Consider the following 24,675-nt stretch of genomic DNA (forward strand, 5'->3'; position numbering starts at 1 on the left):
GCTGTGATGCTGGGCTTGTATAACGTAGGCTGTGATGCTGGGCTTGTATAACGTAGGCTGTGATGCTGTGCACACTCTTATCTGGGTTTCTCCAGTGCTTCTAGAGATCTCCAAGAAAACGAGAGAGAGTTGGACACTTTATAATTCACATTCAAGAAAAACTAGAGTACTTACGAGAGGGAAGAGATTACTGAGAAGAACATGGAAGTTCTTCCATGTTCTTAAGTTTTGACTGTTCAATTTAAACTCTTGGAGGTAACCCTTTTATTTCAATTTAATGAATTAAGATTAGTTCAACTCTGTCTTTTTAATATCTGCTAACAGTTCAAAAAGGAATCTCTGCTGTTAACTTAGTCCTGTTCCCAAGGGCCAACTATTGATAAAATTGGCAGCTTCCCAGGAGAAACAGTAGGCATGGAAACTACAATAACAAACCAGTTTTCAGTGTGTGTTCTTTAAGAACAGAATTGGAAACTTAAAAATTAATTGTATGAAGTATCCAGCTATTATGTATGTGCCAAAGAATAAGTTATGGCCCATAACATTTGTTGTTACCTTTGGGATATTTCACTTTTCTTTCTTTTTGTGTTTGTAATCATAATTTTTTCAATAAGTAATATGTCATCACATTTTGATATATAAAGATACCATGATATTTTATACATTTTTAGAAATAGCTAATTTAATAGTGCATGTAAGATATTAACTCTAAGCTACCCATGTTTCTTCAAACAGAAATTGTCCTATGCAACCAACTATAATTTATATGAACCATGTCATATATTTTATATTTTAATAATAAATTTCAGAAACAACTAATTTATTTTAAATATGAACAAACAATACTGAAAAGATTGGTGTATCTTTCTGTAAGAGCAGAAATAAAATCAGCATTATTTTATAAAACCAAATAGGCTCCCTTATACAAAAATGTGTGTGTGTGTGTTCACGTGTGTGTGTATGTGTATAAGTGCAGGTGTCTGAGGAGGTCAGGGGACCTTAGATTGCCTGGAGCTGTAGTTGCAGGCAGTAAGCTATATGCCCAATGTGAGTCCTGCGAAAGGAACTTGGGTCTTCTGTAAGAGCAGTACGTGCTCTTAATCATTGACCAATCTCTCCAACCCTTCTCATGGATTTTTAGATATTTCTGTCTGATTTTAAAGAAAGCATTATGAAAAATGTGAAAATAAGTTGTATTAACATTATGAAATTATTTTATACTGTTTCAGTACCACAGTAATACATCAAGAATAATGTTTTAAATGCTGACACACTATTTTCTTAAGAGTGTGAATAGTATTTCATGATGCTTAAAGAACATAATTTGATCCATATATGAGTTGCTTAAAAACTGTCATATTTTAAATAATTTTTTAGTAAATAACTTGTTCACAACCCATTGAGTGTTGTCAAATTACATTCTTAGATACATCCTTGTGCTGGAATGGCTGTTTGAAAGCAAACATATTTTGAATTTGAGGCAGATTTCCAGTTTCTTTTTCAGAAAAATTGTACCAATGTTCATTCTCTGATAATGAAATGTGGGACTCAACTATATCCTTTTGGGTATTAATAATACCATACTTGACAAGCAGATGAGAATGTGTTGTTTTATTATCTTTTGATCATTAGTGAGATTAGAACTTTTTTCCTTAGTGAGAATGTGCATTACTTTGTGAGCATGGGTCTTTTGATAATTAAAAATAAACTATAAACTAGATTGTTTCTTTTTAATAAAAATAGATTCGCTGGGCAGTGGTGGTGCACACCTTTAATCCCAGCACTTGGGAGGCAGAGTCAGGAGGATTTCTGAGTTTGAGGCCAGCCTGGTCTACAGAGTGAGTTCCAGGACAGCCAGAGCTACACAGAGAAACCCTGTTTGGAAAAGCAAAACAAAACAAAACAAGCAAGCAAACAAAGATAGATTCAAAAGTACACAGTAGTGATTAAACATACTAGTCCTATACATTACAAATACTTATTTTTGACTTTATTTATGGTATACTTTCTAGAGTAAAAATCATGATTTAAAATATTCAAGTTTTAAATATTTTCTTGTATGATTTCTGATCTTTAGGTCAACCTTAGACTAATCACCATATAAAAATATCCTGATTAAAAATGCTTTCTTTTTTCTTTTTCTTTTCTCAAATAGAAAGTCTTTCATATTCTGTTTTCTTTAGCTCTCCCAAGGGGAAAGAAGAAAGACCATCAACAATGGCAGAAGGCTGTGACAGCATAGGCGCAGAAAGAGCTTGCTTTGTGCACAGGAGAGAACACTGCATCTCAGCCTCCTGGTTTTAGGTACTCTATATGTTCACAGAAGCTTCTCTGGTAATGAAGTTCAGAGATGGTCCCTAAAAGTATAGTCTTTGGTATCAGATGTTTATTTGTAAAATTCTATTTTTTTGTGGAGTTGACTTCTTGCACAAAATAACAGGAAGTCTGGTACCTGTGCTGGTTAGGTTTTGTCTACTTGACAAAGAGTTACCTGGGAACTCAGTTGAGGTTCAGTCAGATCAGTCTCTGGGGATAGTTTTTTGGTTACTGATTAATGTAAGAGGGCCTTGCCTGCTGTGGGTGGTGTCATTCCCTGCGTAGATGGTGCCCTGGGTTTGTATAAGAAAGAACACTGAGCAAGCAGTGGGAAGTAAGCCAGTAAGCAATTTTCCTCCTCTGGTCTCTGCTTCTAGCTTCTACATTGGTTTTTAGCCAGGATGGACAATAGCCTATAGACCAAATAAACACCTTTCTCTCCAAATTGGTTTTTGTCATGGTGCTAATCATAGCGAGAGAGGAGAACGAGGACAGGGTTTTTCCAAAGGAAGGGTAATTGTCCCAAGTATATTAATTTCATAACTTATTCCCTCCATTTATTTGAAGTTGTTATTTCAGCTTCACTTAGATCTTTATTATTTTAAAATCTTTCTTGGTTTATTTATTTTTTAATTTTATTTATTATTCTTTCATATACTATATCCCAGCCACAATTGTCTTTTCTATCCTTCTCTAGTCTTGTCTCCCCAACCTCTTCTCTTCTCAGATCCACCCCCTTCTGTCTCTCTTCAGAAAAGAGCAGGCCTCTCAGGGACATCAACCAAATGCAACATAATATGACTAGGAACATACTATCACATCAAGGCTGGACAAGGCAACCCAGCGGGAAGAAAAGAGTCCCATAAGTAGGTAAAAGATTCAGGGAAAGCTCCTGCTCCCATTGTTAGGATTCCCACAAGAACACCAGGCTACTCAGCCATTGTTAACATTTATGCAGACGACTGATGTCAGACTCCTGTAGGCTCCCTAATCTCTTCAAGAACCCATGACTCCTGATCAGTTGATTCTGTGTTCTCATGGTGTGTCCCTGACCCTTCTGGTTCCTACAGTCTTTCCTCCTCCTTAGCAGGACTCCTGGAGTTTCACCTAAATGTTTGGCTCTATTACGTTGTATCTGTTACTATTTGTTGCTGGGTGAAGTCTCTCTCTCTGGTCTCTTTGGCGAAGGTTCTGCTAGGCTTCAGTCCCAGAACATTCTGTAGGTAGGTCAAAGTTTTGTGGCAGGCTTGGTGTCCCAATCCCTCCATTTAAGGCTTTGCCTGGCTGTAGAAGATGGCCAGCTCTGGTCAAGTTACTCTGGTGGGTTCCACGGAGTTTTCATTGCACTAGGTTTCTGCCTTGCCCCTTGAATGTCCCCTAATTCAATCTTTTCTCCCAGTATTTTCTCCCTACCCCCAACCTGATCACTCCTGTCCCCAACCCTACCAACCCCTAGTTCACCCTTGAAATCTATTCTATTTCCCTTTCCCAGGAAGATCCTTGGATCCCATTTAAAGCCTTCCTTCTTAATGCTCACTAATAAGTGAGTACATACCATGTTTGTCTTTCAGGGTCTCACTCAGCTCATTTAGGATGATTTTTTTTTCTAGTTCTATCACTTTGCCTGAAATTTTCATGATGCATTTTTTGTTTGTTTGTTTGTTTCGAGACAGGGTTTCTCTGTGTAGCCTTGGCTGTCCCGGAACACTCTGTAGACCAGGCTGGCCTCGAACTCAGAAATCCACCTGCCTCTGCCTCCCAAGTGCTGGGATTAAAGGCATGCACCACCACCACTAGGCTCATGATGAATTTTTTAACAGCTGAATAATACTCCATTGTGTAAATGTACCATATTTTCTTTACCCATTCTTCAGTTGAAGGACATCTAGATTGCTTCCGTTTTCTGGCTATTATCAATAAAGCTTCTTTGAACATAGTTGACACAGGATGGAGTGTCTTTTGGGTATATACCCAGAAGTGGTATAGGTGGGTCTTGAGGTAGGTCAATTCCCAATTATCTGAGAAACCACCATATTGACTTCCAAAGTGGCTGTGCAAGTTTGTACTTCCACCAGCAATGGAGAAGTGTTCTCCTTGCTCCACATTCTCACCAGCATGAACTGTCACTTGTGCTTTTGATCTTAGCTATTCTGACAGGTAGAAGACAGAATCTGAGTCATTTGGATTTGCATTTCCCTAGTGGCTAAGTACGAATGAACATTTAAGTGTTTCTCAGCCATTTGAGATTTCTTTATTGAGAATTCTCTGTTCAGATGTGTGTGTGTGTGTGTGTGTTTGTGTGTGTGTGTGTGTGTGTGTGTGTATGTGTGTGTGTGTGTGTGTGTACACACTATTTTAAATTGTGTCATTTAGTTATTTTGATGTCTGGTTTCCTGAGTTCTTTACATATTTTGAATATTAGTCCTCTGTCAGATATAAAGTTGTGAAAATCTTTTCTCATTCTGTGGGCTGCTGTTTTGTCCTATTGACAATGTCCTTTGCCTCACAGAAGCTTTTAAGTTTCATGAGGTCCCATTTATTTATTTTTGATCTTAGTGTCCGTACAATTGGTATTCTGTTCATGAAACTCTCCTGTGACAATGTGTTCAAGATTATTCCTAACTTTCTCTTTTATGAGTTTCAGTGTACCAGGTTTTATGTTGAGGTCTTTGACACACTTAGACTTGAGTTTTATGTAGGGTGATAGATACGGGTCTATCTGTGTTCTTCTACAGGCAGACATCCAGTTAAACCAACATCATTTGTTGAAGATACCTTCTTAGTTCCATTTTATATTCCTGTCTTCTTTAACAAATTTCAGGTGTCCATAGGTGTTTGGATTTATGTCTGAGTCTTCCATTTGATTCCACTGAAAACCTATATATTGTTATGTCAATACCATGTGGATTTTATTACTGCAGTTCTGAGTACAGCTTGAGATCAGGGATGGTCATATCTCTAGAAGTTCTTTTATTGTATAGGATTACTGTAGGTATCCTTTTTCTCCTCATACTAAGTTGAGTATTTTTATTTTCTGGTCTGTAAAGAATTGTGTTAGACTTTTGATGGGGTTACATTCAATTTGTAGACTTTTTTAGTGAGATGGCCATTTTTACTATGTTAATCCTATTGATATAAGAGCATGGGAGATTGTTCCATCTTCTGATACAGTCTTCAATTTCCTTCTCCAAAGAATTGAAGCTTTTATCATACAGGTCTTTTACTTGTTTAGATAGAGTTATCCCAAGACATTTTATTTATTTGTGGCTATTGTAAAGGCTGTGTTTCCCTGATTTCTTTTTCAGCCTGCTTATCATTTATATATAGGATGGGTACTGTTTTTTTAAGTTAGTTTTGTAACCAGCCAATTCACTGAAGGTATTTATTAGCTATAGGAGTTCACTGGTAGAATTTTTATGGTTGCTTATGTATACTATCATATCATCTGCAAATAGTAATACTTTAGCATCTTAATTTCCAATTTGTATAAATTTTATCTCCTTTAGCTGTCTTATTGCTCTAGTTAAAACTTCAAGTACAATATTGAATACCTATGGAGAGCCTCATCTTGTTCCTGATTTTAATGGAACTGATTTGAGTGTCTCTCTACTTAAACTGAGTTGTGTATAGGCTGTCTGTAAATTGCCTTTCTTATGTTTAAGTATGTCTTTTATAACCCTGATCTTTCCAAGACTTTTACCATGAAGGGGCGTTGGATTTTGTCAAAGGCTTTTTCAGCATTTAATGGCATAATCATGTTTTTTTTTCTATGATTTTATATGGTGGATTATATTGAAAGATTTTCATATGTTGAACCATCCCTGCATCTCTGGGATTAAGCCTGCTTAATCATGGTGGATGATTTTTTTTTTTTTTGATGTGTTCTTGGATTCTATTTGCAAGTATTTTACTGAGTATTTTTATATCAGTGTTCATGAGGGAAATGAAGAAAATTATCCATTTATTTTAGATTTTCTATTTTGTGGAGTTCAGGTTTTTGAAGAAAAATGTAAAGATTCTTTGGTCTGTAAGTCTCTTGTTGAATCTTCGTGTAGTTAGTCTATCAGAGTTACTGTGGCCTTATATAATGAACTTGGTAATGTTCCTTCTGTTTCTATTTTGAAGAGTAGTTTGAGGAATATTGGCATCATAGTTAGGGTTTTACTGCTATGAACAGACATCATGACCAGGGCATCTCTTAAAAAATGACATTTAACTGGGGCTGACTTACAGGTTCAGAAATTCAGTCTATTATCATCAAGGTGGGAGAGTGACAGCATCTAGGCAGACATGGTGCAGGCAGAGCTGAGAGTTCTACATCTTCATCTGAAGTCTGCTAGTGGAAAACTGACTTCTAGACAGATAGGACTAGGGTAGTAAAGCCCAAGTCCATGGTGACACACATACTTCAACAAGGCCACACCTCCAAATATTGTCACTCCCTGGGCCAAGCATATTCAAACCATGACAATTGGTTTTAGCTCTTCTTTGAAAGTCTCATAAAATTCTTCACTAAAACTGTCTGGCGTTGGTCTTTTTTGGTTGAGTTTTAATGACTACTTCTATTTCCTTAGGGGTTATAGATCTATTTAAATTGTTTATCTGATCTTTAAATTTGGTAAGTGGTATCTATGAAGAAGATTATCCATTTATTTTAGATTTTCTATTTTGTGGAGTTCAGGTTTTTGAAGAAAAATGTAAAGATTCTTTGTATTTTCTTGTTCTCTGTTGTTATGTCTCCCTTTTCATACATGATTTTGTCAATTTGGATATTCTTTCTCTATCTTATAGTTAAGTTTGGGTAAGGGTTGGTCAATATTGTTCATTTTTGCAAATAACCAACTCTTTGTTTCTCATTGATTATTTGTATTGTTTTTGTTTCTATTTTATTGATTTTTAGACCTGACCCCTACCATCAACTCCTCTTAGGTGTGTTTACTTCCTTTTATTCTAGAGATTTTGGGTGTGCTGTTAAGCTGCTAGCATCAGATTTCTCCAATTTCTTTATGTAGGTACTTAGTGCTATGAACTTTCTTTTTAGCACTACTTTTCATTGTTTCCCATCAGTTTAAGTATGTTATACATTAATTTTCATTGAATTCAAGTAAGTCTTTAATTTCTTTGTTTATTTCTACTTTGATCCTGAAGTTGATCAGTAGGGAGTTGCTCAGTTTCTAGGAGTTTGTATGCTTTCTTTTATTTTTGTTATTGTTAATATCCAAGTTTAATCTGTAGTGGTCTGATAGGATACAGGATGTTATTTTACTTTTCTTATATTTGTTGACACTTGCTTTGTGACAAAGTCTGTGGTCAATTTTTGAGAATGTTCTATGAGTTTCTGAGAGGAAACAAATATTCTTTTGTGTTTGAGTGAAATCTTCTGTAGCTATCTGTTAGGTACATTTGATTCATGTTATCTGTTAGTTCCATTATTTTTCAGTTTAATTTTTGTCTGAATGACCTGTGTATTGGTGAGAATGGGGTACTGAAGTCTTCTACAATTAATGTGTGGAATTCGATGTATAATTTAAGCTTGAGTAATGTCTTTTTTACAAGTATGTTTGCCTTTTCATTTGGGGCATAGATGATAAGAACTGAATTGTAATTTTGGTGAATCTTTCCTTTGTTGAGTATGAAATGTCCTTCTCCATCTCTTTTGATTAATTTTGGTTTGGTCTAGTTTTTTTTTTTATTAGAATAGCTGTACCAGATTGTTTCTTGTGTCCATTTGCTTGGAAAATATTTTTATAAGCCTTTACTCTGAAGTGCATTATTGATGTTGAGGTATGTTTCTTGTAATGCAGCAGAAGGATAGATCCTGTGTCCATTTTGTTAGCTTGAGTCTTTTTATTGGGGAAGTTAGTCCATTGAGGGACATTAATGAGCAATGTTCCTTAATTCCTGTTATTTTGTTGTTTTTTGTTGTTGTTGGTTCTTTGTTTTTCTCTCTCTCTCTCCTTCTCCCTCCCTCTCCCCCTCTCTCTCTGTCTCTGTTTCTGTCTCTCTCTCTCTCTCTCTCTATCTCTCTCTCTCTCTCTCTCTCTCTCTCTGTGTGTGTGTGTGTGTGTGTGTGTATGTATGTGTGTGTGTGTGTGTGTGTGTGTGTGTGTGTGTGTGTGTGTGTGCATGAGCGCACACAGTATGTGCTTTCCTTCTTTGGGTTTTGCTGGTGTGAGATTATTTATTGCCTATGTTTTTACCTGCCTGTGTAGTTAACCTCCTTTGGTCAGAGTTTTCCTTCTAGTACTTTCTGTAGGACTGAATTTGTAGATAGGCATTGTTTATTTTTGACTTTGTTTTCTTTATCTGTGGTGATTGAAAAGTTTTTCTGAGTATAGCATTCTGGGCTGGCATTCATGGTCTCTAAGAGTCTCCAGGACATCTGACCAGATCCTTCTGGCTTTTAGTGTCTCAATTGAGGTGTCTTCTATAATTTGAATATAATAATAATAATAATAATAATAATAATAATAATAATAGTAATAATATTACTCAATCTTTTTCCCTTGCAGCTTTTAACATTTTTTCTTTGTTCTGTATATTTAGTGTTTTGATTATTATGTGGTGTGAAAACTTTCTTTTCTGGTCCAATCTATTTGGGGTACTATAAGCTTCTTGTACCTTTATAGACATATCCTTCTTTAGGGTAGGACAATTTTCTTCTATAATTTTGTTAAATATATTTTCTGGGTTTTAGAGCTTGGATTCTTTTTCTTTTATTCCTATTATTCTTAGGTTAAGTCTCTTCATCATCAGGGTCCTAGATTTCCTGGAGGTTTAAAGTTAGAATTTATTTTAGATTTAACATTTTCTTTGACTCATGAATCTGTTTATTCTATTATTTCTTCAAAACCTGAGATTCTCTCTTTTACTTCTTATATTCTGTTGATGATGTTTGCATTTGTAGTTCCTGTTTGCTTACATACATTTCCCATTCCCAGAATTCCCTCAGTTTATGTTTCTCTATTGCTTCTACATCCATTTTCAGGCCTTGAATAGTTTTCTTCCCCTCTTGTTTGTTTGTTTTTCCTTGGCTTTCTTGGCATCCTTTAAGGGCTTTTTTTTTTTTTTTTTTTTTTTTTTTTTTTTTTTTTTTTTTTTTTTTTTGTCTTTTCCTTTATTTCTTTAAGGAATTAAAAAATTCTTCTTTAAGGAATTCTGTCATATTCATAAACTAGGTTTTAAGATTGTTTCCTTGTGCTGCACTAGAATAATCAGGTCTTGCTGTCATAGGATAGCCTGGTGGTGCCATACTGCCTTGACTGCTGTGTTCTTGCACTGGTGTTTAGGCATCTGTGTTTGGGATGATTATAGGTTTAGGTTTTAATTTATCAGTTTGTCTTTATTGTACGGATGTTTTGCCCCTTAGGCTCTGGTTCTTCTTTGGTCTTCTGGTCTTTGTGGCCTGGATTTCTGGTGACTGATGTGACCTCTGCTCTAGTAGGGAGTCTCTTGGCCTTTGGTGCAGCAAGGAGTCTCTATTCTTCTGACTAGTACGGCCTGCACCTGAGAGTCTGCTAGAATTGGAGGCAGGAGAGCCGTGAGGTGGGTGGAAGGGGCCTGGCCTCAGGGTGAGGGGTACTGGGGGTCGGTGGAATGGGACCTAGCTGCAGGGAGAGCCGTGAGGTGATTGGAAGGGACCTGGCTTCAGGGTGAGGGGTATTGGGGTTCGGTGGAATGGGACCTAGCTGCAGGGAGAGCCGTGAGGTGATTGGAAGGGGCCTGGCCTCAGGGTGAGGGGTACTGGGGGTCGGTGGAATGGAACCTAGCTGCAGGGAGAGTCGTGAGGTGGGTAGAAGGGGCCTGGCCTCAGGGTGAGGGGTATTGGGGGTCGGTAGAATGGAACCTAGCTGCAGGGAGAGCCGTGAGGTGATTGGAAGGGACCTGGCTTCAGGGTGAGGGGTATTGGGGGTCGGTGGAATGGGACCTAGCTGCAGGGAGAGCCGTGAGGTGATTGGAAGGGGCCTGGCCTCAGGGTGAGGGGTACTGGGGGTCAGTGGAATGGAACCTAGCTGCAGGGAGAGTCGTGAGGTGGGTAGAAGGGGCCTGGCCTCAGGGTGAGGGGTATTGGGGGTCGGTAGAATGGAACCTAGCTGCAGGGAGAGCTATGAGGTGGGTGGAAGGGACCTGGCTTCAGGGTGAGGGGTATTGGGGGTTGGTGGAATGGAACCTAGCTGCAGGGAGAGCCTTGAGGTGGGTAGAAGGGGCCTGGCCTCATGGTGAGGGGTATTGGGGGTCTGTAGAATGGGTCTTTGGGAACTGAATGGAGGGTGTTAGTTCAGCTGGCAGGCAGGCAGGTCAGTCACCTGTCCTTCTGACTAATGTGGCCTGCACTTGAGCAACAGAAATCTTCAGGTATTAAGGTATTTCTTGATTTTAAAGATTATCCATCCATATATATACACACATATGTATATACATAAATATATATACATACATATATACATATGTGTATATATATATATATAAAATGCATGAAAAGAAAATTTAATAATTTAGTCCCTATGGGAGCAATGCCAGTGTTTTATTGCTAATCTAGCATCCAGGACTCATTGTGGCATAGCTTGCTTTTATGCCCTTCGCTGTCCATTGTGGATAGTGTTTCGATTCTAAGCCACTACTCAGTTCTGTGCTTTCTATTTTCCTCTCGTTTTCTGAAAAAATTCCACAATATTTTAACCCTTGTTTCTAGAAAATACATAATGAGATTACTAATGGATAATAAATGTGAATGCTATGTCTGACACAGTACTCCTGGTTTGAGGCCTGCCTCTCATAGCCACACCTCTCTGCCCATCTCCTGCTATTTGCCACGCCTCCAACCTGGTTCCAGTTACATTCGGAAGCTCCACCCCCACAGAGAAAAAAGGAAGTCGCTGATTGGACTGACATGCTGACGTACTTGGGGGAGTGGTTTTGCCTGACTTATTCTACCTGTTGGTGGGAACAAAGCATTCATTAAAGGTTCAAGATGACTGAGTGACCACAGCTCATGTTGTCTAATTTTTATCCTTGCACGTGGGTAAGGTACAGTATGGTTAGCCTACCTCTTCCTATCTCTTTCATCTCCTCCTATCTATTTCTAACTCCATATTTCCAGGTAACCCATTCCTTAATGTTACTGCTGGCCAGTAACACTTTTTGTCACCATTAAACGGTTAAGTTCTTGAATAGACTGATATCTTACCTAGCAGCCAACAAAGCTCTACGATTGTCACTTTAGACTGTGTTTGGCACTCCTGTCAAGGGGTATGAAGTACTGGCCTACTCTATCGATGCCTTTTTGTCTTTTGATATGGAGATCCTTATAACCTGGGAACTGAATGGAGGGTGTTAGTTCGGCTGGCAGTTTAGAAGTTTAGTGATTAATGACATGAAACCTTTTGCATATGTCTCAAATCCCTTGCATATATTGATGCATATAATAAGAGAAGAAAGATTTAAAAATCTGTAAAAATCTGTATTTTTTATAGCTGAAAAACAAACCCAAACTGAAATAAACAAGAACATACCCAGAGACTTTGAATTGTTATACAACCTACCTAAAGTTCTACACTCAAGAAAGAATCTCTTTTCTTTTTTCTTTTCTTTTTTTTTGGAGTTGATTTGTTTCTTACAAGCAGGGTGTATACTATGTAGCTCTGGCTAAACTTAAGCTTTTGATTCTCCTGCCTGTTTTTTCAATGCTCGGTTTACTGTTGTGTGTGACTTTTGTCCATTCTCCAGAAAAGATCTTACATCACTATTTCAATTTAGGTGTTTTATTTTATTTTAGTATAACTTTTAAGCTACTGAAAAATTTTTATTCTAGTCATCTAGGTAATTGACCTTTTGTTCTAAGGAACAATATCCTACTTAAATATTGAAAAACACTTTTTCTTTATTTACTTCAATCTCAATAGCCAAGATGAAAGTTTGTAAATGACCTCTGACATCATTAGATCAATTCATTCCCTCCATTTTGTGTTCTTTAAGTGTTTTATAGTATTTCCAGTTCAGCTTTGAAAGCCCGGAGACTTATCAGCATCTTGCATCACTTTCTCTTTCTTGGAAAGCTCAGTGGTAACCAGACTTTCCCCCATTGCTGAAATGCAACACAAAGCTAAGAAACCTTTCTAACTTCAACTCAGCATGATGACTTTCCTTCTTTCTTTATTACCTCTTTGACAGAGAATCCAACTAGAAGAAAAGGGCATATTTAAGAGACAAAGTCATTGCTAAAGGTGAATATTTGCAGATTTCCTTTGGATCTACCCAGATTTCTGGCCATGCTTTAATTTCTAGAAAATCTCTAAGACTTATAAGTCCTACATTCTTTGCTTTTCTATCTACTAGTCTATTTTTCATATGTTAGATGTTTATAGCTTTTGTACTAAGTTCTAGAGTCCAGAAAAACACTATCTATCTATCTATCTATCTATCTATCTATCTATCTATCTATCTATCTAATGTTCATTCAGTAGTTCAAGCTTGAAATAATTTTTTGAGAGTGATATCATGTTGAAAAGTTATACATCGGGAGTGTTGGTGAATTATGATCAAGGTCATGGTAAATACATTGCTTTTTCTAGTGGCTGCATGATTATCAGATCTTTGATGATAAATCTGCACCCACTGAAAATGCATTTAACTTATCTTGGTGACTTTGATTTATTGGCCTTGCAACAACCAAGGTTGCCCATTTATTAGTACTTGTTTTATATCTCAGTGGCTTGGGAGCTTATACGTTTGAGGCATAGCCTAAAGCTGGTTAAGCTGTGTCATAATTCATAGCAAGCATCTGATCAGAGAAGCACTTTTTTGATATTTCCATTGTGGTATCATATTGTTTTTAATATAGAGAGAGCATGTGATTTTAATTTAGAGTCCCTCTTTTCATAAACAATGTTGTGGTTTCAAAGAACTGGGAAATTCAATGGAAATATGAAAATTACTAGTGAATAATCAGCTTCATTTAGGGGAACATAAGTTAAATAGTTTAAATAAAAAGCATTGAACAAACAGTGACAGAAAAGATAAATTCTGATTAGCTTCTTTCTGAGCTTTTCTTCAAGATGAACAAACAATCCTAATGAATTTTATTAAAAATTATTCTTAGTTTTAGTTATACAGAGGACTCCTTCAGCGTTTCTCTGGAATAGCATAAAGAAAATCCTTGAAAGTCTCTAATTAGAATGAGAACTTAAGGAATGTGGGCTTCAAGTGCCAAGAGTTAGAATAATCTCCAGGGATAAATTGACTACTATAGGAGATATAAGGCTGGTTTTGTGTGTCAACTTGACACAGGCTGTAGTTATGACAGAGAAGGGAACTTCAGTTGGGGAAGTGCCTCCATGAGATCCAGCTGTGGGGCATTTTCTCAAATAGTGATCAAGAGGGGAGGGCCCCTTGTGGGTGGTACCATCTCTGGACTGGTAGTTTTGGGTTCTATAAGAAAGCAAGCTAAGCAAGCCAGGGGAAGCAAGCCAGTAAGGAACATCCCTCCATGGCCTCTGCATCAGTTCCTGCTTCCTGACCTGCTTGAGTTGCAGTCCTGACTTCCTTTGTGATAAACAGCAGTGTGGAAGTGTAAGCTGAATAAACCCTTTCCTCCCCAACTTGCATCTTGGTCATGATGTTTTGTGCAGGAATAGAAACCCTGACTAAGACACATGCTAATCCAAGCTTTTCTTCAGTGTTATTGTAATTTGAAGCTTCATGTATTCGTTGGTGCTTTGAGCTTGGGTCTCAGTAGCCTGGATTTTCACAGTATTGTCAACTTAGACTGGATAGTTCTTTATTTTCTGGGGGCTATTCTGCGCAATGTAGTGAGGTTAGTGTTATCTCTGGCCTGTGTCTACTATATATGTTCTTTTTCTTTCTTTTTAAATAAGTTTATTTATTCACTTTACATACCAATCACAGCCTCCTTCCCTCCTCTCCTCCTAGTGCCACATTCCCAACCCCTTTTCCCCCAATTCCATTCTCCTCAGAGAAGGAGCCCCACTTTCCACAGGTAACCTGCCCTGGCACATCAGGTCTCATCAGGACTAAGCATATTCTGTCTCACTGTGGCCAGACAAGGCAGTCCAGCTAGGGGAAAGGGACCTAAAGCCAGGCAACAGAATCCGAGTCTTACAATTTTAAAACACAAGTTTAGGTAGTGAGCATAAGGGTTTATTTTGATGAGTATCAAAGAACTGGGGTTTTAAAAATATGGGTGATAGGAATTTACACCGAGGTCCTCATGCCTCTGTATTTAGCAAGTACTTGCCAGTTGAATAATCTTCCCTGGGAAATTACTCTTTTTTCCTTCCTTCCTTCCTTCCTTCCTTCCTTCCTTCCTTCCTTCTTTCCTTCTTTTTCCTTCCTTCCTTCTTTCTTCTTCAGTTGAAAAGAAAAAAGTTTAAATACAAAGTTCTTGTTTGGGTTATAGACACTACAACTAAGAAGATTTTCTCTTTCCTTTCCTTTCCTTTCCTTTCCTTCCTTTCTTTTCTTTTTTTCTTTGTAGAAAATGATTTTAATATTTTTAACAGTTTATATTCAACAAACAGAATAATTATTTTAAGATATATTTCATTGTTACATCTCCCTTTTCATTTCTGATCTTGTTAATTTGGATACTGTCTCTGTGCCCTCTGGTTAGTCTGGCTAAGGATTTATCTATTTTGTTGATTTTCTCAAAGAACCAGCTCCTGGTTTGGTTGATTCTTTGTATAGTTCTTTTTGTTTCTATTTGGTTGATTTCAGCCCTGAGTTTGATTATTTCCTGCTGTCTCCTCTTGGGTGTATTTGCTTCTTTTTGTTTTAGAGCTTTCAGGGGTACACCGCTAAGCTGCTAGTCTATGCTCTCTCAAGTTTCTTTTTGGAGGCACTTAGAGCTATGAGTTTTCCTCTTACCACTGCTTTCATTATTTTCCATAAGTTTTGGTATGATGTGTTTCCATTTTCATTAAATTCTAAAAAGCCTTTAATCTCTCTCTCTCTCCTTTCTTTCTTTCTTTCTTTCTTTCTTTCTTTCTTTCTTTCTTTCTTTCCTTCTTTCTTTCTTTCTTCCTTGACCAAGTTATCATTGAGTAGAGCATTGTTCAGCTTCCATGTGTATGTGTGCTTTTTGTTGTTTTTGTTGGTATTTAAGACCAGTCTTAGTCCGTGGTGATCTGATAGGGTGCATGGGATCATTTCAGTCGTCTTGTATCTGTTGAGGCCTGCTTTGTGACCAATTACATGGTAAGTTTTGGAGAAGGTACCATGAGGTGCTGAGAAAAAGGTATATTCTTTTGCTTTAGGATGAAATGTTCTATAAATATCTATTGCATCCATTTGGTTCATAACTTCTGTTAGTTTCATGGTGTCTCTGTTTAGTTTATGTTTCCATGATCTGTCCATTGTTGAGTGGGGTGTTGAAGTCTCCCACTATTATTGTATAGGGTGTGATGTGTGCTTTGAGCTTTAGTAAAGTTTCTTTTATGAATGTAGATGCCCATGCACTTGGAGCATAGTTCAGAATTGAGTATTCATCTTGGTAGATTTTTCCTTTGACCTATATGAAGTGTCCTTCTTTATCTTTTTTGATAACTTTTGGTTGAAAGTTGATTTTATTCGGTATTAGAATGGCACTCCAGCTTGTTTCTCAGGACCATTTGCTTGGAAAATTATTTTCCAACCTTTTACTCTGAGGCAGTGTCTATCTTTGTCACTGAGGTGCATTTCCTGTATGTAGCAAAATGCTGGGTTCTGTTTACATATCCAGTCTGTTAGTCTATGTCTTTTTAGGGGAATTGATGTTAAGAGATATTACAGAAAAGTGATTGTCACCTCCTGTTATTTTTGTTGTTATTTTATTGTTAGAGGTGGAATTATGATTGTGTGGCTATCTTCTTTTGGGTTTGTTGAAAGATTACTTTCTTGCTTTTTCTAGGGTGTAGTTTCCCTCCTTGTATTGGTGTTTTCCATCTTTTATCCTTTGTTGGGCTGCATTTATGAAAAGATATTGTGTAAATTTGGTTTTGTCATGGAATATCTTGGTTTCTTTGTCTATGATAATTGAGAGTGTTGCTGGGTATAGTAGTCTGGGCTGGCATTTGTGTTCTCTTAGGGTATGAGATCTGCTCAGGATCTTCTAGTTCTTATAGTCTCTGGTGAGAAGTCTGGTACAATTCTGATAGGTCTGCCATTATATAGTACTTGACCTTTTACTGCTTTTAAAATTCTTTGTTTAGTGTATTTGGTGTTTTGATTATTATGTGATTGGAGGAATTTCTTTTCTGGTCCAGTCTATTTGGAGTTCTATAGGCTTCTTGTATATTCATGGGCATCTCTTTCTTTATGTTAGGGAAGTTTTCTTCTATAATATTGTTGAAGATATTGACTGGCCTTTTATGTTGGGAATCTTTGCTCTCTTCTATACCTATTTTCCTTAGGTTCAGTCTTCTCATTGTGTCCTGGATTTTCTGGATGTTTTAGGTTAGGAGCTTTTTGCTTTTTGCATTTTCTTTGACTGTTATGTCAGTGTTTTCTATGGTATCTTCTGCACCTGAGATTCTATCTTCTATCTCTTGTATTCTGTTGGTGATGCTTGCACCTATGACTCCTGATCTCTTTCCTAGGTTTTCTAACTCCAGGGTTGTCTCCCTTTGTGATTTCTTTATTGTTTCTATTTCCATTTTTAGAACTTGGATGGTTTTGTTCATTTCTTTCGCCTATTTGATTGTGTTTTCCTATAGTTCTTTAAGGGATTTTTGTGTTTCCCCTTTAAGGGCTTCTAGCTGTTTACCTGTGCTCTCCTGTTTTTCTTTGAAGGAATTATTTAGGTCCTTCTTAAAGTCCTCTATCACCATCATGAGATGTGATTCTAAAACAGAGTGTTGCTTCTCTGGTGTGTTGGGGGTAACCAGGGCTCTCTGGTGGGAGAACTGAGTTCTGATGATGACAGGTAACCTTGGTTTGTGTTGTTTACTTTCTTACGCTTGCTCCCTGCCATCTGATTATCTCTAGTGCTACCTGCCCTTGCTAAATCTGACTGGAGCCTGTCCTTCCTGTGATCCTAGTTGTGTTAGAACTCCTCAGAGTCAAGCTGTCTCTATGATCCTGTGATTCTGTGATCCTGTGATCCTGAGCTCCTGGGTGTGTCAGAGTTCCTGGGAGTCAAGCTGCCTCTGGGACCCTGAGATCCTAGTGTGACCAAGCTCCTGGTATACTGGAATCCTATGATCCTGTGGTGCTGGGCATTTTAGAGTGTCTTAGAGTGGCACTTCTTATGGGTATTGTGGGACTGGCTGTGAAGTTTGTGCCTTAGGTCTGCTCAGGGCACTGGCCCAGACAGGAAGGAACCCATGCCACTGGTAGGGCAGAGTTCCTGTGTGCCTGGGGCCCACTGGTCCCAGTTACTTCCAGTGTTGGGGCAGATGTTGTGTCCTCCTCACCTCTGATCCTATGATCCTGGGATTGTTAGAGTGCCTGGGAGTGGATCTTCCTCTGGGTGTTGTGGGACTAGCTCTGATCTTCCTTTCCTCCCCTCTCCTCCCCTCCCCTCCTTCACCTCCCCTCCCCTTCTGTTTCCTTTCCTTTTCCCTCTCCTTCTCCCTTCTCTCTCTGTTCTTTCTTTGTTTTTTTCCTTTTTCTTTTTAAATGAAAGCTTTATTTACTGAGCACTCATGGGGGTAGCCAGTTCAAGATCTGAACCAAATCCCCAAAGGGAGATTGTACAACATTTTTTAAAAATTATCTTTAATCTTTTTTTTTTTCTTTTACACTCTAGTTTTTATCCCCTTCTGGGTCCACTGTCTGACAGTTCTTCATCCCATTCCTCCTCCCCCATCTCCAAGAAGATGTCTCCACCCCACCACCTACCCCAACAGGCCTCCCCACTCCCTGGGGCCTCAAGTCTTTTGTGGGTTAGGTGCTTCTTTTCTCATTGAGGCCAGACCTGGCAGTCCTCTGCTGTATATGTGTCAGGGGCCTCATATCAGCTAGTGTATGCTGCCTGGTTGGTGGCTCAGTGTCTGAGAGATATCAGGGGTCCAGGTTAGTTGAGACTGCTGGTATTCCTATGGGGTCACCCTCTTTTTCTAATTCAACCACAGGGGTCCCTGGCTTCTGTCCATTGGTTGGTTGTAAGTATTTGCATTTGACTAATTTGGTGCTTGTTGGACCTTTTGGAGGGCAGCCATGCTAGGCCCCTGTCTGTAAGCACACCATAGCATCAGTAATAGTGTCAGGCCTTGGAGCCTCCCCTTGAGCTGAATCCCAGTTTGGGCTAGTCACTGGACCTCCTTTTCCTCAGCCTTATTTTTGATAGTCAGAAGGTGGAAACAACCCAGATGTCCCACAACAGAAGAATGGATATAGAAAATGTAGTTCATTTATACAATACTATTCAGCTATTAAGAATGAGGACATCATGAGTTTTGCAGACAAATGGATGGAAATATCATCCTGAGTCAGGTAACCCAGACCTAAAAGAACATGCATGGTATGTTCTCTTTGTTTCTTATTGAGATAAGGTCTCTCTTTGTAGCCCTGGCTCTTCTAAAATTTGCCTGTAGACCAGGCTGACCTCCCACTTGCAGAGGTCCAATTGCCTGTCTCCTGAGTGTTGGGATTAAAGGTGTGCACCAAAATGCTTGGCAGAGAAGCCTCTCTGATTTAGTAACTTTTTAAATCCCCCAACTCCCTCTTCTTGCAAATTTTGAAAATAAAGATTAAATATAATGTTTTAACACAAAGAAGTTTACCAAGAGTGAAGTATATATTTTAATGATGTAACATATTTATTAGAAGCTAACTGTAGCCTCACATTTCTAAAAAACAGTTGGCAGTGTGAGCTAGTAATGTAGTTGACCGACAACCAGGGTTAAAGTTTTAATGAAACAGTGCAAGGGCTGTGACTTTTATTATTACCAGACAGGAGTGCATTGTCATCTGGGGAGGGCCAAATTTGTAAGCAGCTAGAGCAGAGGATCTGCCCTTAATTTCTGTCAGAAAGAAAGACAAACAAAGTCATTTGGGAGGCAGAGGCAAGCAGATCTCTGTGAGTTCAAGGGCTGCCTGCTCTATATAGTGAGTTCCAGGACAGCCAAGATTTCATAGTGAGGGTTGGTATCAAAAACCAAAAACCAAGACCAATAACTGCCCACTGCACTCTTCCCCGCCTTTCACCAAAACTCAACCCAACCCAACCCATCCCAAACTAAATCAAAAGGCAAAGAAGGCGGGAGAGATAAATCCATGGTTAAGATCACTTGATGCTCTTATAGATAGATGACTTGGGTTCACGTGGCAACATACAAACATCTATAACTCTGGTTCTAGGGAAACTATGCCCTCCCCTTGCCCATTCTGGATCCTGCACATATGTGATGAATACACTTATACATAGGTACACATATATGCACATAAATAGCAAAAGGCAAACAATAAACCATTTATCATTTCTTCATTTAATACATGAGATTAGGTAGGGAAAATTACACAAAAATGTAGTTGTACCAACAGTGTAATTTAAACCATTTAATTATAAACATTGTAAAATGATTAGATTATATGTTGCTAAGTTTTAAGAAGATACTCTGCAAATATTTTGAAAAATAAGTGTTTTAGAAGAGGGAGGCGAGGGGTGAGAATGAATGCAGAAGGCAGAATTGCCGAGAGACTGGGTTTTGGTGTGAAGCTTGTGGAGGCTTGGCATCTGTGTCTTACACGTGTCTTTGCGATATAGAATTACGTCATGTATTTCTGGTGATCTTTCCCATGTCTAAGTTAAGAGTTAAAAGCAGGTAATTAATCTTAAAAGGCTACCTGTGGGGTCACTTCCATGTGGCGAAGGATTTGGTCTCTGTCATAGTGATGTTTGATGTTTAAGGGTGTCTCTTGGGAACTTGTCACCAAGTTAAAAGAAGCAATTGAATTTATCTGTTCACCCAGAAGAGTATTAAAACATACTCTGACTTCTGAAGTCTGTTTCAAAGTCAAGTGCCTTCCTTTGAGAGTACTTTACTGTTCACTTATAAAACGGCAAAAGGGCATTTCTGACATTGCTGTAGTCTTCTAGTTAGGAGCCGAGCCTGAGTAGTGGCCACCAGCAGGGATAATTTAAGGGCCCCTCAGAAGGCTCTTCTAGCCAAACATATTTGCCTGCATGAAGCCCATGTATTTCTTTGCTTTCTTGAACTGATTGAAATTCTGCCTACATTTACTTACACTACAGTGCCCTCTTTAAAAGATATATTCCAGGGAGGGTTAAAGAGTCTATTAATCAATCATTCACAGTCCAATGTGACTTAATTTAATTAAATTGCTTTTTTTCTAGGTAATGGAAGTTTTGATGAGGGTCAGGAAGAGAGAAAAGGGAAGTAATTTTGTCCCTGAGGCTAGCCTGAGCTGAATGCCAAAGTGGGCGCACTTTTGACATCTGAAGGGCAGTGTGAGGCCACAGGATGGTACCTGGGATGAGGAAGAGAGGATAGAGGGCTAGGGGAGTAAAGAAAGAAAAGAAGTATGGGGGAATATTTAAAAAATGTTGTAGCAGCTTTTTAAATTTCTTTTTTAGAATTTAGGTTATTTTACTGACTTTGACTAAAGTGAAATAGCACTCAAAGCTGCAGATAGATGTTAGCAACCTGTATCCACATGTTGCTTCAAACATTTATGGTGAATATTAATGTTGTTTCAGGTTGATTCCATTCTACTGTCTGCTCTCAGCAGCACACGTACACACATGCGCACACGTGCATGCACACATACGCATACTTCTTGGTTAGGGGTGTGGAAGAGTGCATAGTTGAAGATTAAATCTAAGTGTTCACCTTAGGTTGTAAAGCTGATCACATGGGGAATCCAAGGCATAGTAAGGTTGGTCACACTGTTCTCTTAAAGGGAGTTTAAACTTAAAGATGCTGATTACACAGCGGGACCCCAGTTTGAAGTCTCTAATGATCTCAAGGCATACAATTAACTAGGTTGAAAGGCCCAGCAAAGGCTTAAATCTCCTTGCAGGCAGGAGGTATTCTCAGCGGAAGATCTCAGAACACTTCAGCAGCCCTTACCTGCCACTGCGCAGTGTCTTCTCCATGAAAGCGCTCCCATTCGAATCTGCCTTCTCCAGGTCCACTGAACACTGCAGGATGCTCATGCTTTCCTGGATACTGTTCTTTTGTAATTTATCCACTTAAGTAGTATATTTTCTTTCTTTACTTTTAGGCTCCTTTGAGTGTGATTTGAGAGAGGGAAATGTAAATGTGCTTATTCTGATATTTTCTCTCAGGAGTAGCATGCATCTTAAAAAATGTTATAACACTTAAAATTATTTTTGGTCTTAAAAAAATTTAGTAGCTCACACTTAAGTTTAAGTGGATAACAAGTTTATTATTTGTTCCTCATTACCTTTTATGGAGTTTGTCTTCAGTGGAACACTAGACTCAGTAAATACTTAATGAATGGGTACTTTTGAAACTACAAACCTGAATCATCATAGCTGAATGTGTTATAGCAGAATGTGTGCAAGTTTTGTTGGGGCAAACTTATGGTCTGGCAAAACAACGAAAACTAAATATATATATATATATATATATGTATATATATATATACACACACACACACACGTATGTATATATGTATGTATATATATATGTATATATATATCCATATATATGTATATATATATATATCCATATATACACCCATATACCCATCCATATATATGTGCATACACACACACACACACACACACACACACAGACACACAAGTTGCTTGAAGTATTACTTAAAGCAGTCTTTGGTTTTTGCCTGAGTTCATAGCCACAAAGCAGGAAAAAAGCATGGGGAGTGAGGTGAAAGCAGATAAAAGAGAGGGGCGTGAGAAGGCTCAAAGGAAAGCATTCACAATGGGAGAGAGGGAGGTACCTAAGAGGATAGAGTCAAAATTACCTTTTCCCTTTTCACCTGCCTCCTTGCTTCCCTTCGTTTGAAAGGAAGATCTGAGATGGATCTGGCACATAGGACTTCAGACTGAGAAAGAAAAGCAAATCCTAGATCTTGATTAGCCCTTCTGTGGATTCCTTATTTTCCTGTCAGAAAGTAGTTATGTATTATGTAAATCAGTGCAATGTTAGTGTAAACCAGAAAGTGAGCACAAACATCTAATATTTCTCAATTAGATCATCAAAAATGCCATTGTCCTGACCTTATATATAACAGCTTGAATCTAATGTTGAGGACATGGGCACATTTTTGTCTCTTTTGAAGGTATTTAGTACATGTGGTATTGCCCCGGTGTTGAAATGCATGGGACACAGCAAAGAGCCTGCGTCAGTTTCAGGTTGGAGACCAGTCAGGAGCATCATCCTAATCTTGCAGCACCATTTCGATTTTCCATGATTCCATTTGATTGTTTATACACAGTTATGGCTGCTGTCTAGAAACACACTAAGTACCAAGAAAAGATAGCTGAAGATGAGGTCAAAGCCACAAACGTTTTGACAAAGTCAAAAGCACGTGTTAAAATGTTCTGTTGTTTGAAAATTGCCAGGATGTACTTCAAGGAAAATTGAACAGAAATAATATTTTTAAAAATCTACATCTTTTGGCTAAAGTTGGATATCTAACTTTGTAATGATGATCTGGGATAAACATGTGACTTTGTGAATATTATGATTTTTAATTAGAATGCCTTATAAATTAGCCTCATATAATATCATGTGCTCCTGCCTGAGATTTTTGTATTTGATTTTAATCTTGCTGAGTTGCACTGTAATTGTATAAATAGTCTTATGCTATCAAAAATAGGTGTCAGATGCATATTTCACTTACACATATGGTAAAATTTCTCCAGTGAAATAAAATGCTGCTAATCTTTCCATTGAGTCTAAATATGGTTCCCTTCTGATATAATTAATGTAACCCATACTGTTCAGTAGAGAACAGAAATGTTAAATCAAACATAAAAAAGTGGCTAAGAGGATTTCATTACCAAACCAATTCTACAGTTTCCACAGACTTAAGGAAAATGTTATTCACCTCCCAGGGAAAACTTTGGCAGACAGCTGGGTTTTGCTTGGCACATTCTTTTAGTCAGTTTGGTCTCTGTTTGCTTGTTCTCAGTGTCAGTTGTGTAAATACACGTCTTCATGTGTTGAAGAAAAATAATTTCAGTTCTCAACATTTATTTAATCATTCATCTATCTATCTATCTATCATCTATCTATCTATCTATCTATCTATTGATATTTGATCTCTGTGTTGGGCTTCCAATTTAGAATTCAGATAAGATAGCTTAAATGTTTGGCGTTTGCCTGTCATATGGGATTCATGAGTGCTGCTCATTCTAAGATGGACTCTTTATCTAAGCTCTACTGTGGTATAAAATAAGCACATATATGCATAATAGTTAGGGTTTTATACAGTGAACATTTTAGAATTCTCAGTAATTCAGAAGCATAGCTGTAGAATGTAATTAAAATAATTCCAGGTTAAAATAATAAGGAGATTCAGTGAAAGAAAGACGGAGAAAAACAACAAAGGACCTTCATAAATAGCGTTGCCTACAGAATAACTTATTATAATGAAATGGGGTGAATGCATGACATTTTCGAACCTTATATTTGAATTTAGAACTTAAATAAATTTATTTACACTTTATAATGATTTTCTTTTAATGACTGAAGGTTGGATTTTCTAAAATAAACATTGCTGTACAATTGGGTCAATAGTCTAACATATAAGAGGTATTTGTATAAATTAATAATTATCCTTATCTTAATATTGAGAATAATTTAAAATAAAAACATTAAAGTTAAGTGATTGAATTAACTGCCTCATCCCTAGACTTTATTTTTATAAATAAAAGCTAGTTTAGGTATCTATCAATTTGATACCAGATGGAAGTGAATATGTATGTGGGTGTATGTTTTACCTTGGTATGTGACCTGACCCTAAGTTGACTCCAAATATGTTTTAGAGTTAATGAGCAGTTCTACTTCATTATCACTTTTGTTATTAAGGCTTTGGCTTATGTTCTAGGGAGAATTTTATCTTTAATTATGCCAGAATTCTCTGCTTAGCCTTTAACTCTTAATTTAAGGAGCAGGTCATCATTGCTTAGTTACCATCTCAACTTATCTCATATGAATTACCAAACTCACTGAGCACTTTAGGATTTGCTGTACCAGAGAACACGTTTTGAATTTACCTTCTTTGCAGTGAATTCATAGAAGTTGCAAGTAATTTTATTATTAAGACTGTAATTAAAGAAACGTTCATTTTTTTGTATTCTTCGGATTTTTCAAGGAATCAGACCCAGTGAAACACCCACAGATATATATAGATAAAAATAGATTTGTTATAGGAATTTATTCTCAATATTCTGAAGGTTAGGAAAAA

General features: G+C 37.7%; 1 protein-coding gene and 1 non-coding gene across 12 annotated transcripts in view; one reads left to right on the forward strand and one right to left on the reverse strand.

Annotated features, from left to right (window-relative positions):
* Positions 1-24,675, forward strand: part of Iqcm (IQ motif containing M) — a 693,129-nt gene that overhangs the window by 224,980 nt on the left and 443,474 nt on the right. For 7 of the 11 annotated variants that reach the window (XM_031340352.1, XM_031340358.1, XM_031340350.1 and 4 more), the window contains one exon: positions 2,184-2,304. The exons of 3 other annotated variants lie outside the window; for them this stretch is intronic. The gene's annotated coding sequence lies outside the window, so the exon portion shown is untranslated. Of the gene's footprint in view, positions 1-2,183; positions 2,335-24,675 lie in introns of all 11 variants that reach the window. One more of the 11 variants, XM_031340351.1, reaches the window with a different exon arrangement.
* Positions 2,164-2,373, reverse strand: LOC116071522. Its single transcript, XR_004110939.1, has one exon. It is a non-coding gene; the product is annotated as a small nucleolar RNA U3 (small nucleolar RNA).

The sequence above is a fragment of the Mastomys coucha genome, unplaced genomic scaffold (genome assembly GCF_008632895.1).
Source record: "Mastomys coucha isolate ucsf_1 unplaced genomic scaffold, UCSF_Mcou_1 pScaffold22, whole genome shotgun sequence".
Lineage (NCBI taxonomy): Eukaryota > Metazoa > Chordata > Mammalia > Rodentia > Muridae > Mastomys > Mastomys coucha.